Genomic DNA, 16,053 nt, shown 5'->3' with positions numbered 1-16,053 from the left:
AACATGCAGAGAAGTCCAAGATAGTGTTTTTTAGACTGGCTGCCACGAGCTGAATCGAATGCAGCCAAGAGCGAGCGTCTAGGACTTACGGTTCAGGAGTTATTCACAGAAACATGGTTCTTTTACTGCCAGCCGCGAAAGCGAAAATAACCAAGATCGAGCGTCTAGGATTTACTTGTCAATAACTCGCCTGGGAAACATCCAGAGAAGTCAAACACAGTGCTCCTATACTAATTGCCAGGCGCTGAGACGAATGCCGCCAAGATCGAGCGTCTAGGACTTACGGTTCAGGAGTTTATTCACAGAAACATGGTTCTGAACATGCTGCCAATTTCTCGCCTGGGAAACATGCAGAGAAGTCCAAGATAGTGTTTTTTAGACTGGCTGCCACGAGCTGAATCGAATGCAGCCAAGAGCGAGCGTCTAGGACTTACGGTTCAGGAGTTATTCACAGAAACATGGTTCTGAACATGCTGCCAATTCTCGCCTGGGAAACATGCAGAGAAGTCCAAGATAGTGTTTTTTAGACTGGCTGCCACGAGCTGAATCGAATGCAGCCAAGAGCGAGCGTCTAGGACTTACGGTTCAGGAGTTATTCACAGAAACATGGTTCTGAACATGCTGCCAATTTCTCGCCTGGGAAACATGCAGAGAAGTCCAAGATAGTGTTTTTAGACTGGCTGCCACGAGCTGAATCGAATGCAGCCAAGAGCGAGCGTCTAGGACTTACGGTTCAGGAGTTATTCACAGAAACATGGTTCTGAACATGCTGCCAATTTCTCGCCTGGGAAACATGCAGAGAAGTCCAAGATAGTGTTTTTTAGACTGGCTGCCACGAGCTGAATCGAATGCAGCCAAGAGCGAGCGTCTAGGACTTACGGTTCAGGAGTTATTCACAGAAACATGGTTCTGAACATGCTGCCAATTTCTCGCCTGGGAAACATGCAGAGAAGTCCAAGATAGTGTTTTTTAGACTGGCTGCCACGAGCTGAATCGAATGCAGCCAAGAGCGAGCGTCTAGGACTTACGGTTCAGGAGTTATTCACAGAAACATGGTTCTGAACATGCTGCCAATTGCTCGCCTGGGAAACATGCAGAGAAGTCCAAGATAGTGTTTTTTAGACTGGCTGCCACGAGCTGAATCGAATGCAGCCAAGAGCGAGCGTCTAGGACTTACGGTTCAGGAGTTATTCACAGAAACATGGTTCTTTTACTGCCAGCCGCGAAAGCGAAAATAACCAAGATCGAGCGTCTAGGATTTACTTGTCAATAACTCGCCTGGGAAACATCCAGAGAAGTCAAACACAGTGCTCCTATACTAATTGCCAGGCGCTGAGACGAATGCCGCCAAGATCGAGCGTCTAGGACTTACGGTTCAGGAGTTATTCACAGAAACATGGTTCTGAACATGCTGCCAATTTCTCGCCTGGGAAACATGCAGAGAAGTCCAAGATAGTGTTTTTTAGACTGGCTGCCACGAGCTGAATCGAATGCAGCCAAGAGCGAGCGTCTAGGACTTACGGTTCAGGAGTTATTCACAGAAACATGGTTCTGAACATGCTGCCAATTGCTCGCCTGGGAAACATGCAGAGAAGTCCAAGATAGTGTTTTTTAGACTGGCTGCCACGAGCTGAATCGAATGCAGCCAAGAGCGAGCGTCTAGGACTTACGGTTCAGGAGTTATTCACAGAAACATGGTTCTGAACATGCTGCCAATTTCTCGCCTGGGAAACATGCAGAGAAGTCCAAGATAGTGTTTTTTAGACTGGCTGCCACGAGCTGAATCGAATGCAGCCAAGAGCGAGCGTCTAGGACTTACGGTTCAGGAGTTATTCACAGAAACATGGTTCTGAACATGCTGCCAATTTCTCGCCTGGGAAACATGCAGAGAAGTCCAAGATAGTGTTTTTTAGACTGGCTGCCACGAGCTGAATCGAATGCAGCCAAGAGCGAGCGTCTAGGACTTACGGTTCAGGAGTTATTCACAGAAACATGGTTCTGAACATGCTGCCAATTTCTCGCCTGGGAAACATGCAGAGAAGTCCAAGATAGTGTTTTTTAGACTGGCTGCCACGAGCTGAATCGAATGCAGCCAAGAGCGAGCGTCTAGGACTTACGGTTCAGGAGTTATTCACAGAAACATGGTTCTGAACATGCTGCCAATTGCTCGCCTGGGAAACATGCAGAGAAGTCCAAGATAGTGTTTTTTAGACTGGCTGCCACGAGCTGAATCGAATGCAGCCAAGAGCGAGCGTCTAGGACTTACGGTTCAGGAGTTATTCACAGAAACATGGTTCTGAACATGCTGCCAATTGCTCGCCTGGGAAACATGCAGAGAAGTCCAAGATAGTGTTTTTTAGACTGCTGCCACGAGCTGAATCGAATGCAGCCAAGAGCGAGCGTCTAGGACTTACGGTTCAGGAGTTATTCACAGAAACATGGTTCTGAACATGCTGCCAATTGCTCGCCTGGGAAACATGCAGAGAAGTCCAAGATAGTGTTTTTTAGACTGGCTGCCACGAGCTGAATCGAATGCAGCCAAGAGCGAGCGTCTAGGACTTACGGTTCAGGAGTTATTCACAGAAACATGGTTCTTTTACTGCCAGCCGCGAAAGCGAAAATAACCAAGATCGAGCGTCTAGGATTTACTTGTCAATAACTCGCCTGGGAAACATCCAGAGAAGTCAAACACAGTGCTCCTATACTAATTGCCAGGCGCTGAGACGAATGCCGCCAAGATCGAGCGTCTAGGACTTACGGTTCAGGAGTTATTCACAGAAACATGGTTCTGAACATGCTGCCAATTTCTCGCCTGGGAAACATGCAGAGAAGTCCAAGATAGTGTTTTTTAGACTGGCTGCCACGAGCTGAATCGAATGCAGCCAAGAGCGAGCGTCTAGGACTTACGGTTCAGGAGTTATTCACAGAAACATGGTTCTGAACATGCTGCCAATTTCTCGCCTGGGAAACATGCAGAGAAGTCCAAGATAGTGTTTTTTAGACTGGCTGCCACGAGCTGAATCGAATGCAGCCAAGAGCGAGCGTCTAGGACTTACGGTTCAGGAGTTATTCACAGAAACATGGTTCTTTTACTGCCAGCCGCGAAAGCGAAAATAACCAAGATCGAGCGTCTAGGATTTACTTGTCAATAACTCGCCTGGGAAACATCCAGAGAAGTCAAACACAGTGCTCCTATACTAATTGCCAGGCGCTGAGACGAATGCCGCCAAGATCGAGCGTCTAGGACTTACGGTTCAAGAATTAGCTTTAGAAACATTTGCCTTAGGAACATGCAGAGAAGTCCAAGATAGTGTTTTTTAGACTGGCTGCCACGAGCTGAATCGAAAGCAGCCAAGAGCGAGCGTCTGTGACTTACGGTTCAGGAGTTATTCACAGAAACATGGTTCTGAACATGCTGCCAATTGCTCGCCTGGGAAACATGCAGAGAAGTCCAAGATAGTGTTTTTTAGACTGGCTGCCACGAGCTGAATCGAATGCAGCCAAGAGCGAGCGTCTAGGACTTACGGTTCAGGAGTTATTCACAGAAACATGGTTCTGAACATGCTGCCAATTGCTCGCCTGGGAAACATGCAGAGAAGTCCAAGATAGTGTTTTTTAGACTGGCTGCCACGAGCTGAATCGAATGCAGCCAAGAGCGAGCGTCTAGGACTTACGGTTCAGGAGTTATTCACAGAAACATGGTTCTGAACATGCTGCCAATTGCTCGCCTGGGAAACATGCAGAGAAGTCCAAGATAGTGTTTTTTAGACTGGCTGCCACGAGCTGAATCGAATGCAGCCAAGAGCGAGCGTCTAGGACTTACGGTTCAGGAGTTATTCACAGAAACATGGTTCTTTTACTGCCAGCCGCGAAAGCGAAAATAACCAAGATCGAGCGTCTAGGATTTACTTGTCAATAACTCGCCTGGGAAACATCCAGAGAAGTCAAACACAGTGCTCCTATACTAATTGCCAGGCGCTGAGACGAATGCCGCCAAGATCGAGCGTCTAGGACTTACGGTTCAAGAATTAGCTTTAGAAACATTTGCCTTAGGAACATGCAGAGAAGTCCAAGATAGTGTTTTTTAGACTGGCTGCCACGAGCTGAATCGAATGCAGCCAAGAGCGAGCGTCTAGGACTTACGGTTCAGGAGTTATTCACAGAAACATGGTTCTGAACATGCTGCCAATTGCTCGCCTGGGAAACATGCAGAGAAGTCCAAGATAGTGTTTTTTAGACTGGCTGCCACGAGCTGAATCGAATGCAGCCAAGAGCGAGCGTCTAGGACTTACGGTTCAGGAGTTATTCACAGAAACATGGTTCTTTTACTGCCAGCCGCGAAAGCGAAAATAACCAAGATCGAGCGTCTAGGATTTACTTGTCAATAACTCGCCTGGGAAACATCCAGAGAAGTCAAACACAGTGCTCCTATACTAATTGCCAGGCGCTGAGACGAATGCCGCCAAGATCGAGCGTCTAGGACTTACGGTTCAAGAATTAGCTTTAGAAACATTTGCCTTAGGAACATGCAGAGGAGTCCAAGATAGTGTTTTTTAGACTGGCTGCCACGAGCTGAATCGAATGCAGCCAAGAGCGAGCGTCTGTGACTTACGGTTCAGGAGTTATTCACAGAAACATGGTTCTGAACATGCTGCCAATTGCTCGCCTGGGAAACATGCAGAGAAGTCCAAGATAGTGTTTTTTAGACTGGCTGCCACGAGCTGAATCGAATGCAGCCAAGAGCGAGCGTCTAGGACTTACGGTTCAGGAGTTATTCACAGAAACATGGTTCTGAACATGCTGCCAATTGCTCGCCTGGGAAACATGCAGAGAAGTCCAAGATAGTGTTTTTTAGACTGGCTGCCACGAGCTGAATCGAATGCAGCCAAGAGCGAGCGTCTAGGACTTACGGTTCAGGAGTTATTCACAGAAACATGGTTCTGAACATGCTGCCAATTGCTCGCCTGGGAAACATGCAGAGAAGTCCAAGATAGTGTTTTTTAGACTGGCTGCCACGAGCTGAATCGAATGCAGCCAAGAGCGAGCGTCTAGGACTTACGGTTCAGGAGTTATTCACAGAAACATGGTTCTGAACATGCTGCCAATTGCTCGCCTGGGAAACATGCAGAGAAGTCCAAGATAGTGTTTTTTAGACTGGCTGCCACGAGCTGAATCGAATGCAGCCAAGAGCGAGCGTCTAGGACTTACGGTTCAGGAGTTATTCACAGAAACATGGTTCTGAACATGCTGCCAATTTCTCGCCTGGGAAACATGCAGAGAAGTCCAAGATAGTGTTTTTTAGACTGGCTGCCACGAGCTGAATCGAATGCAGCCAAGAGCGAGCGTCTAGGACTTACGGTTCAGGAGTTATTCACAGAAACATGGTTCTGAACATGCTGCCAATTTCTCGCCTGGGAAACATGCAGAGAAGTCCAAGATAGTGTTTTTTAGACTGGCTGCCACGAGCTGAATCGAATGCAGCCAAGAGCGAGCGTCTAGGACTTACGGTTCAGGAGTTATTCACAGAAACATGGTTCTGAACATGCTGCCAATTTCTCGCCTGGGAAACATGCAGAGAAGTCCAAGATAGTGTTTTTTAGACTGGCTGCCACGAGCTGAATCGAATGCAGCCAAGAGCGAGCGTCTAGGACTTACGGTTCAGGAGTTATTCACAGAAACATGGTTCTTTTACTGCCAGCCGCGAAAGCGAAAATAACCAAGATCGAGCGTCTAGGATTTACTTGTCAATAACTCGCCTGGGAAACATCCAGAGAAGTCAAACACAGTGCTCCTATACTAATTGCCAGGCGCTGAGACGAATGCCGCCAAGATCGAGCGTCTAGGACTTACGGTTCAGGAGTTATTCACAGAAACATGGTTCTGAACATGCTGCCAATTTCTCGCCTGGGAAACATGCAGAGAAGTCCAAGATAGTGTTTTTTAGACTGGCTGCCACGAGCTGAATCGAATGCAGCCAAGAGCGAGCGTCTAGGACTTACGGTTCAGGAGTTATTCACAGAAACATGGTTCTTTTACTGCCAGCCGCGAAAGCGAAAATAACCAAGATCGAGCGTCTAGGATTTACTTGTCAATAACTCGCCTGGGAAACATCCAGAGAAGTCAAACACAGTGCTCCTATACTAATTGCCAGGCGCTGAGACGAATGCCGCCAAGATCGAGCGTCTAGGACTTACGGTTCAGGAGTTATTCACAGAAACATGGTTCTGAACATGCTGCCAATTTCTCGCCTGGGAAACATGCAGAGAAGTCCAAGATAGTGTTTTTTAGACTGGCTGCCACGAGCTGAATCGAATGCAGCCAAGAGCGAGCGTCTAGGACTTACGGTTCAGGAGTTATTCACAGAAACATGGTTCTGAACATGCTGCCAATTGCTCGCCTGGGAAACATGCAGAGAAGTCCAAGATAGTGTTTTTTAGACTGGCTGCCACGAGCTGAATCGAATGCAGCCAAGAGCGAGCGTCTAGGACTTACGGTTCAGGAGTTATTCACAGAAACATGGTTCTTTTACTGCCAGCCGCGAAAGCGAAAATAACCAAGATCGAGCGTCTAGGATTTACTTGTCAATAACTCGCCTGGGAAACATCCAGAGAAGTCAAACACAGTGCTCCTATACTAATTGCCAGGCGCTGAGACGAATGCCGCCAAGATCGAGCGTCTAGGACTTACGGTTCAAGAATTAGCTTTAGAAACATTTGCCTTAGGAACATGCAGAGGAGTCCAAGATAGTGTTTTTTAGACTGGCTGCCACGAGCTGAATCGAATGCAGCCAAGAGCGAGCGTCTGTGACTTACGGTTCAGGAGTTATTCACAGAAACATGGTTCTGAACATGCTGCCAATTGCTCGCCTGGGAAACATGCAGAGAAGTCCAAGATAGTGTTTTTTAGACTGGCTGCCACGAGCTGAATCGAATGCAGCCAAGAGCGAGCGTCTAGGACTTACGGTTCAGGAGTTATTCACAGAAACATGGTTCTGAACATGCTGCCAATTGCTCGCCTGGGAAACATGCAGAGAAGTCCAAGATAGTGTTTTTTAGACTGGCTGCCACGAGCTGAATCGAATGCAGCCAAGAGCGAGCGTCTAGGACTTACGGTTCAGGAGTTATTCACAGAAACATGGTTCTGAACATGCTGCCAATTGCTCGCCTGGGAAACATGCAGAGAAGTCCAAGATAGTGTTTTTTAGACTGGCTGCCACGAGCTGAATCGAATGCAGCCAAGAGCGAGCGTCTAGGACTTACGGTTCAGGAGTTATTCACAGAAACATGGTTCTGAACATGCTGCCAATTGCTCGCCTGGGAAACATGCAGAGAAGTCCAAGATAGTGTTTTTTAGACTGGCTGCCACGAGCTGAATCGAATGCAGCCAAGAGCGAGCGTCTAGGACTTACGGTTCAGGAGTTATTCACAGAAACATGGTTCTGAACATGCTGCCAATTTCTCGCCTGGGAAACATGCAGAGAAGTCCAAGATAGTGTTTTTTAGACTGGCTGCCACGAGCTGAATCGAATGCAGCCAAGAGCGAGCGTCTAGGACTTACGGTTCAGGAGTTATTCACAGAAACATGGTTCTGAACATGCTGCCAATTTCTCGCCTGGGAAACATGCAGAGAAGTCCAAGATAGTGTTTTTTAGACTGGCTGCCACGAGCTGAATCGAATGCAGCCAAGAGCGAGCGTCTAGGACTTACGGTTCAGGAGTTATTCACAGAAACATGGTTCTGAACATGCTGCCAATTTCTCGCCTGGGAAACATGCAGAGAAGTCCAAGATAGTGTTTTTTAGACTGGCTGCCACGAGCTGAATCGAATGCAGCCAAGAGCGAGCGTCTAGGACTTACGGTTCAGGAGTTATTCACAGAAACATGGTTCTTTTACTGCCAGCCGCGAAAGCGAAAATAACCAAGATCGAGCGTCTAGGATTTACTTGTCAATAACTCGCCTGGGAAACATCCAGAGAAGTCAAACACAGTGCTCCTATACTAATTGCCAGGCGCTGAGACGAATGCCGCCAAGATCGAGCGTCTAGGACTTACGGTTCAGGAGTTATTCACAGAAACATGGTTCTGAACATGCTGCCAATTTCTCGCCTGGGAAACATGCAGAGAAGTCCAAGATAGTGTTTTTTAGACTGGCTGCCACGAGCTGAATCGAATGCAGCCAAGAGCGAGCGTCTAGGACTTACGGTTCAGGAGTTATTCACAGAAACATGGTTCTTTTACTGCCAGCCGCGAAAGCGAAAATAACCAAGATCGAGCGTCTAGGATTTACTTGTCAATAACTCGCCTGGGAAACATCCAGAGAAGTCAAACACAGTGCTCCTATACTAATTGCCAGGCGCTGAGACGAATGCCGCCAAGATCGAGCGTCTAGGACTTACGGTTCAGGAGTTATTCACAGAAACATGGTTCTGAACATGCTGCCAATTTCTCGCCTGGGAAACATGCAGAGAAGTCCAAGATAGTGTTTTTTAGACTGGCTGCCACGAGCTGAATCGAATGCAGCCAAGAGCGAGCGTCTAGGACTTACGGTTCAGGAGTTATTCACAGAAACATGGTTCTGAACATGCTGCCAATTGCTCGCCTGGGAAACATGCAGAGAAGTCCAAGATAGTGTTTTTTAGACTGGCTGCCACGAGCTGAATCGAATGCAGCCAAGAGCGAGCGTCTAGGACTTACGGTTCAGGAGTTATTCACAGAAACATGGTTCTGAACATGCTGCCAATTTCTCGTCTGGGAAACATGCAGAGAAGTCCAAGATAGTGTTTTTTAGACTGGCTGCCACGAGCTGAATCGAATGCAGCCAAGAGCGAGCGTCTAGGACTTACGGTTCAGGAGTTATTCACAGAAACATGGTTCTGAACATGCTGCCAATTGCTCGCCTGGGAAACATGCAGAGAAGTCCAAGATAGTGTTTTTTAGACTGGCTGCCACGAGCTGAATCGAATGCAGCCAAGAGCGAGCGTCTAGGACTTACGGTTCAGGAGTTATTCACAGAAACATGGTTCTGAACATGCTGCCAATTGCTCGCCTGGGAAACATGCAGAGAAGTCCAAGATAGTGTTTTTTAGACTGGCTGCCACGAGCTGAATCGAATGCAGCCAAGAGCGAGCGTCTAGGACTTACGGTTCAGGAGTTATTCACAGAAACATGGTTCTGAACATGCTGCCAATTGCTCGCCTGGGAAACATGCAGAGAAGTCCAAGATAGTGTTTTTTAGACTGGCTGCCACGAGCTGAATCGAATGCAGCCAAGAGCGAGCGTCTAGGACTTACGGTTCAGGAGTTATTCACAGAAACATGGTTCTGAACATGCTGCCAATTTCTCGCCTGGGAAACATGCAGAGAAGTCCAAGATAGTGTTTTTTAGACTGGCTGCCACGAGCTGAATCGAATGCAGCCAAGAGCGAGCGTCTAGGACTTACGGTTCAGGAGTTATTCACAGAAACATGGTTCTTTTACTGCCAGCCGCGAAAGCGAAAATAACCAAGATCGAGCGTCTAGGATTTACTTGTCAATAACTCGCCTGGGAAACATCCAGAGAAGTCAAACACAGTGCTCCTATACTAATTGCCAGGCGCTGAGACGAATGCCGCCAAGATCGAGCGTCTAGGACTTACGGTTCAGGAGTTATTCACAGAAACATGGTTCTGAACATGCTGCCAATTTCTCGCCTGGGAAACATGCAGAGAAGTCCAAGATAGTGTTTTTTAGACTGGCTGCCACGAGCTGAATCGAATGCAGCCAAGAGCGAGCGTCTAGGACTTACGGTTCAGGAGTTATTCACAGAAACATGGTTCTGAACATGCTGCCAATTTCTCGCCTGGGAAACATGCAGAGAAGTCCAAGATAGTGTTTTTTAGACTGGCTGCCACGAGCTGAATCGAATGCAGCCAAGAGCGAGCGTCTAGGACTTACGGTTCAGGAGTTATTCACAGAAACATGGTTCTGAACATGCTGCCAATTGCTCGCCTGGGAAACATGCAGAGAAGTCCAAGATAGTGTTTTTTAGACTGGCTGCCACGAGCTGAATCGAATGCAGCCAAGAGCGAGCGTCTAGGACTTACGGTTCAGGAGTTATTCACAGAAACATGGTTCTTTTACTGCCAGCCGCGAAAGCGAAAATAACCAAGATCGAGCGTCTAGGATTTACTTGTCAATAACTCGCCTGGGAAACATCCAGAGAAGTCAAACACAGTGCTCATATACTAATTGCCAGGCGCTGAGACGAATGCCGCCAAGATCGAGCGTCTAGGACTTACGGTTCAGGAGTTATTCACAGAAACATGGTTCTGAACATGCTGCCAATTTCTCGCCTGGGAAACATGCAGAGAAGTCCAAGATAGTGTTTTTTAGACTGGCTGCCACGAGCTGAATCGAATGCAGCCAAGAGCGAGCGTCTAGGACTTACGGTTCAGGAGTTATTCACAGAAACATGGTTCTTTTACTGCCAGCCGCGAAAGCGAAAATAACCAAGATCGAGCGTCTAGGATTTACTTGTCAATAACTCGCCTGGGAAACATCCAGAGAAGTCAAACACAGTGCTCCTATACTAATTGCCAGGCGCTGAGACGAATGCCGCCAAGATCGAGCGTCTAGGACTTACGGTTCAAGAATTAGCTTTAGAAACATTTGCCTTAGGAACATGCAGAGAAGTCCAAGATAGTGTTTTTTAGACTGGCTGCCACGAGCTGAATCGAAAGCAGCAAAGAGCGAGCGTCTGTGACTTACGGTTCAGGAGTTATTCACAGAAACATGGTTCTGAACATGCTGCCAATTGCTCGCCTGGGAAACATGCAGAGAAGTCCAAGATAGTGTTTTTTAGACTGGCTGCCACGAGCTGAATCGAATGCAGCCAAGAGCGAGCGTCTAGGACTTACGGTTCAGGAGTTATTCACAGAAACATGGTTCTGAACATGCTGCCAATTGCTCGCCTGGGAAACATGCAGAGAAGTCCAAGATAGTGTTTTTTAGACTGGCTGCCACGAGCTGAATCGAATGCAGCCAAGAGCGAGCGTCTAGGACTTACGGTTCAGGAGTTATTCACAGAAACATGGTTCTGAACATGCTGCCAATTGCTCGCCTGGGAAACATGCAGAGAAGTCCAAGATAGTGTTTTTTAGACTGGCTGCCACGAGCTGAATCGAATGCAGCCAAGAGCGAGCGTCTAGGACTTACGGTTCAGGAGTTATTCACAGAAACATGGTTCTTTTACTGCCAGCCGCGAAAGCGAAAATAACCAAGATCGAGCGTCTAGGATTTACTTGTCAATAACTCGCCTGGGAAACATCCAGAGAAGTCAAACACAGTGCTCCTATACTAATTGCCAGGCGCTGAGACGAATGCCGCCAAGATCGAGCGTCTAGGACTTACGGTTCAAGAATTAGCTTTAGAAACATTTGCCTTAGGAACATGCAGAGAAGTCCAAGATAGTGTTTTTTAGACTGGCTGCCACGAGCTGAATCGAATGCAGCCAAGAGCGAGCGTCTAGGACTTACGGTTCAGGAGTTATTCACAGAAACATGGTTCTGAACATGCTGCCAATTGCTCGCCTGGGAAACATGCAGAGAAGTCCAAGATAGTGTTTTTTAGACTGGCTGCCACGAGCTGAATCGAATGCAGCCAAGAGCGAGCGTCTAGGACTTACGGTTCAGGAGTTATTCACAGAAACATGGTTCTTTTACTGCCAGCCGCGAAAGCGAAAATAACCAAGATCGAGCGTCTAGGATTTACTTGTCAATAACTCGCCTGGGAAACATCCAGAGAAGTCAAACACAGTGCTCCTATACTAATTGCCAGGCGCTGAGACGAATGCCGCCAAGATCGAGCGTCTAGGACTTACGGTTCAAGAATTAGCTTTAGAAACATTTGCCTTAGGAACATGCAGAGGAGTCCAAGATAGTGTTTTTTAGACTGGCTGCCACGAGCTGAATCGAATGCAGCCAAGAGCGAGCGTCTGTGACTTACGGTTCAGGAGTTATTCACAGAAACATGGTTCTGAACATGCTGCCAATTGCTCGCCTGGGAAACATGCAGAGAAGTCCAAGATAGTGTTTTTTAGACTGGCTGCCACGAGCTGAATCGAATGCAGCCAAGAGCGAGCGTCTAGGACTTACGGTTCAGGAGTTATTCACAGAAACATGGTTCTGAACATGCTGCCAATTGCTCGCCTGGGAAACATGCAGAGAAGTCCAAGATAGTGTTTTTTAGACTGGCTGCCACGAGCTGAATCGAATGCAGCCAAGAGCGAGCGTCTAGGACTTACGGTTCAGGAGTTATTCACAGAAACATGGTTCTTTTACTGCCAGCCGCGAAAGCGAAAATAACCAAGATCGAGCGTCTAGGATTTACTTGTCAATAACTCGCCTGGGAAACATCCAGAGAAGTCAAACACAGTGCTCCTATACTAATTGCCAGGCGCTGAGACGAATGCCGCCAAGATCGAGCGTCTAGGACTTACGGTTCAAGAATTAGCTTTAGAAACATTTGCCTTAGGAACATGCAGAGGAGTCCAAGATAGTGTTTTTTAGACTGGCTGCCACGAGCTGAATCGAATGCAGCCAAGAGCGAGCGTCTGTGACTTACGGTTCAGGAGTTATTCACAGAAACATGGTTCTGAACATGCTGCCAATTGCTCGCCTGGGAAACATGCAGAGAAGTCCAAGATAGTGTTTTTTAGACTGGCTGCCACGAGCTGAATCGAATGCAGCCAAGAGCGAGCGTCTAGGACTTACGGTTCAGGAGTTATTCACAGAAACATGGTTCTGAACATGCTGCCAATTGCTCGCCTGGGAAACATGCAGAGAAGTCCAAGATAGTGTTTTTTAGACTGGCTGCCACGAGCTGAATCGAATGCAGCCAAGAGCGAGCGTCTAGGACTTACGGTTCAGGAGTTATTCACAGAAACATGGTTCTTTTACTGCCAGCCGCGAAAGCGAAAATAACCAAGATCGAGCGTCTAGGATTTACTTGTCAATAACTCGCCTGGGAAACATCCAGAGAAGTCAAACACAGTGCTCCTATACTAATTGCCAGGCGCTGAGACGAATGCCGCCAAGATCGAGCGTCTAGGACTTACGGTTCAGGAGTTATTCACAGAAACATGGTTCTGAACATGCTGCCAATTTCTCGCCTGGGAAACATGCAGAGAAGTCCAAGATAGTGTTTTTTAGACTGGCTGCCACGAGCTGAATCGAATGCAGCCAAGAGCGAGCGTCTAGGACTTACGGTTCAGGAGTTATTCACAGAAACATGGTTCTGAACATGCTGCCAATTGCTCGCCTGGGAAACATGCAGAGAAGTCCAAGATAGTGTTTTTTAGACTGGCTGCCACGAGCTGAATCGAATGCAGCCAAGAGCGAGCGTCTAGGACTTACGGTTCAGGAGTTATTCACAGAAACATGGTTCTTTTACTGCCAGCCGCGAAAGCGAAAATAACCAAGATCGAGCGTCTAGGATTTACTTGTCAATAACTCGCCTGGGAAACATCCAGAGAAGTCAAACACAGTGCTCCTATACTAATTGCCAGGCGCTGAGACGAATGCCGCCAAGATCGAGCGTCTAGGACTTACGGTTCAAGAATTAGCTTTAGAAACATTTGCCTTAGGAACATGCAGAGGAGTCCAAGATAGTGTTTTTTAGACTGGCTGCCACGAGCTGAATCGAATGCAGCCAAGAGCGAGCGTCTGTGACTTACGGTTCAGGAGTTATTCACAGAAACATGGTTCTGAACATGCTGCCAATTGCTCGCCTGGGAAACATGCAGAGAAGTCCAAGATAGTGTTTTTTAGACTGGCTGCCACGAGCTGAATCGAATGCAGCCAAGAGCGAGCGTCTAGGACTTACGGTTCAGGAGTTATTCACAGAAACATGGTTCTGAACATGCTGCCAATTGCTCGCCTGGGAAACATGCAGAGAAGTCCAAGATAGTGTTTTTTAGACTGGCTGCCACGAGCTGAATCGAATGCAGCCAAGAGCGAGCGTCTAGGACTTACGGTTCAGGAGTTATTCACAGAAACATGGTTCTTTTACTGCCAGCCGCGAAAGCGAAAATAACCAAGATCGAGCGTCTAGGATTTACTTGTCAATAACTCGCCTGGGAAACATCCAGAGAAGTCAAACACAGTGCTCCTATACTAATTGCCAGGCGCTGAGACGAATGCCGCCAAGATCGAGCGTCTAGGACTTACGGTTCAGGAGTTATTCACAGAAACATGGTTCTGAACATGCTGCCAATTTCTCGCCTGGGAAACATGCAGAGAAGTCCAAGATAGTGTTTTTTAGACTGGCTGCCACGAGCTGAATCGAATGCAGCCAAGAGCGAGCGTCTAGGACTTACGGTTCAGGAGTTATTCACAGAAACATGGTTCTGAACATGCTGCCAATTTCTCGCCTGGGAAACATGCAGAGAAGTCCAAGATAGTGTTTTTTAGACTGGCTGCCACGAGCTGAATCGAATGCAGCCAAGAGCGAGCGTCTAGGACTTACGGTTCAGGAGTTATTCACAGAAACATGGTTCTGAACATGCTGCCAATTTCTCGCCTGGGAAACATGCAGAGAAGTCCAAGATAGTGTTTTTTAGACTGGCTGCCACGAGCTGAATCGAATGCAGCCAAGAGCGAGCGTCTAGGACTTACGGTTCAGGAGTTATTCACAGAAACATGGTTCTGAACATGCTGCCAATTTCTCGCCTGGGAAACATGCAGAGAAGTCCAAGATAGTGTTTTTTAGACTGGCTGCCACGAGCTGAATCGAATGCAGCCAAGAGCGAGCGTCTAGGACTTACGGTTCAGGAGTTATTCACAGAAACATGGTTCTGAACATGCTGCCAATTTCTCGCCTGGGAAACATGCAGAGAAGTCCAAGATAGTGTTTTTTAGACTGGCTGCCACGAGCTGAATCGAATGCAGCCAAGAGCGAGCGTCTAGGACTTACGGTTCAGGAGTTATTCACAGAAACATGGTTCTGAACATGCTGCCAATTTCTCGCCTGGGAAACATGCAGAGAAGTCCAAGATAGTGTTTTTTAGACTGGCTGCCACGAGCTGAATCGAATGCAGCCAAGAGCGAGCGTCTAGGACTTACGGTTCAGGAGTTATTCACAGAAACATGGTTCTGAACATGCTGCCAATTTCTCGCCTGGGAAACATGCAGAGAAGTCCAAGATAGTGTTTTTTAGACTGGCTGCCACGAGCTGAATCGAATGCAGCCAAGAGCGAGCGTCTAGGACTTACGGTTCAGGAGTTATTCACAGAAACATGGTTCTGAACATGCTGCCAATTTCTCGCCTGGGAAACATGCAGAGAAGTCCAAGATAGTGTTTTTTAGACTGGCTGCCACGAGCTGAATCGAATGCAGCCAAGAGCGAGCGTCTAGGACTTACGGTTCAGGAGTTATTCACAGAAACATGGTTCTGAACATGCTGCCAATTTCTCGCCTGGGAAACATGCAGAGAAGTCCAAGATAGTGTTTTTTAGACTGGCTGCCACGAGCTGAATCGAATGCAGCCAAGAGCGAGCGTCTAGGACTTACGGTTCAGGAGTTATTCACAGAAACATGGTTCTGAACATGCTGCCAATTTCTCGCCTGGGAAACATGCAGAGAAGTCCAAGATAGTGTTTTTTAGACTGGCTGCCACGAGCTGAATCGAATGCAGCCAAGAGCGAGCGTCTAGGACTTACGGTTCAGGAGTTATTCACAGAAACATGGTTCTGAACATGCTGCCAATTTCTCGCCTGGGAAACATGCAGAGAAGTCCAAGATAGTGTTTTTTAGACTGGCTGCCACGAGCTGAATCGAATGCAGCCAAGAGCGAGCGTCTAGGACTTACGGTTCAGGAGTTATTCACAGAAACATGGTTCTTTTACTGCCAGCCGCGAAAGCGAAAATAACCAAGATCGAGCGTCTAGGATTTACTTGTCAATAACTCGCCTGGGAAACATCCAGAGAAGTCAAACACAGTGCTCCTATACTAATTGCCAGGCGCTGAGACGAATGCCGCCAAGATCGAGCGTCTAGGACTTACGGTTCAGGAGTTATTCAC

This window comes from Rhinoderma darwinii, unplaced genomic scaffold (assembly GCF_050947455.1).
Source record: "Rhinoderma darwinii isolate aRhiDar2 unplaced genomic scaffold, aRhiDar2.hap1 Scaffold_2112, whole genome shotgun sequence".
Lineage (NCBI taxonomy): Eukaryota > Metazoa > Chordata > Amphibia > Anura > Rhinodermatidae > Rhinoderma > Rhinoderma darwinii.
Note: the sequence above shows the minus strand (reverse complement) of the source record.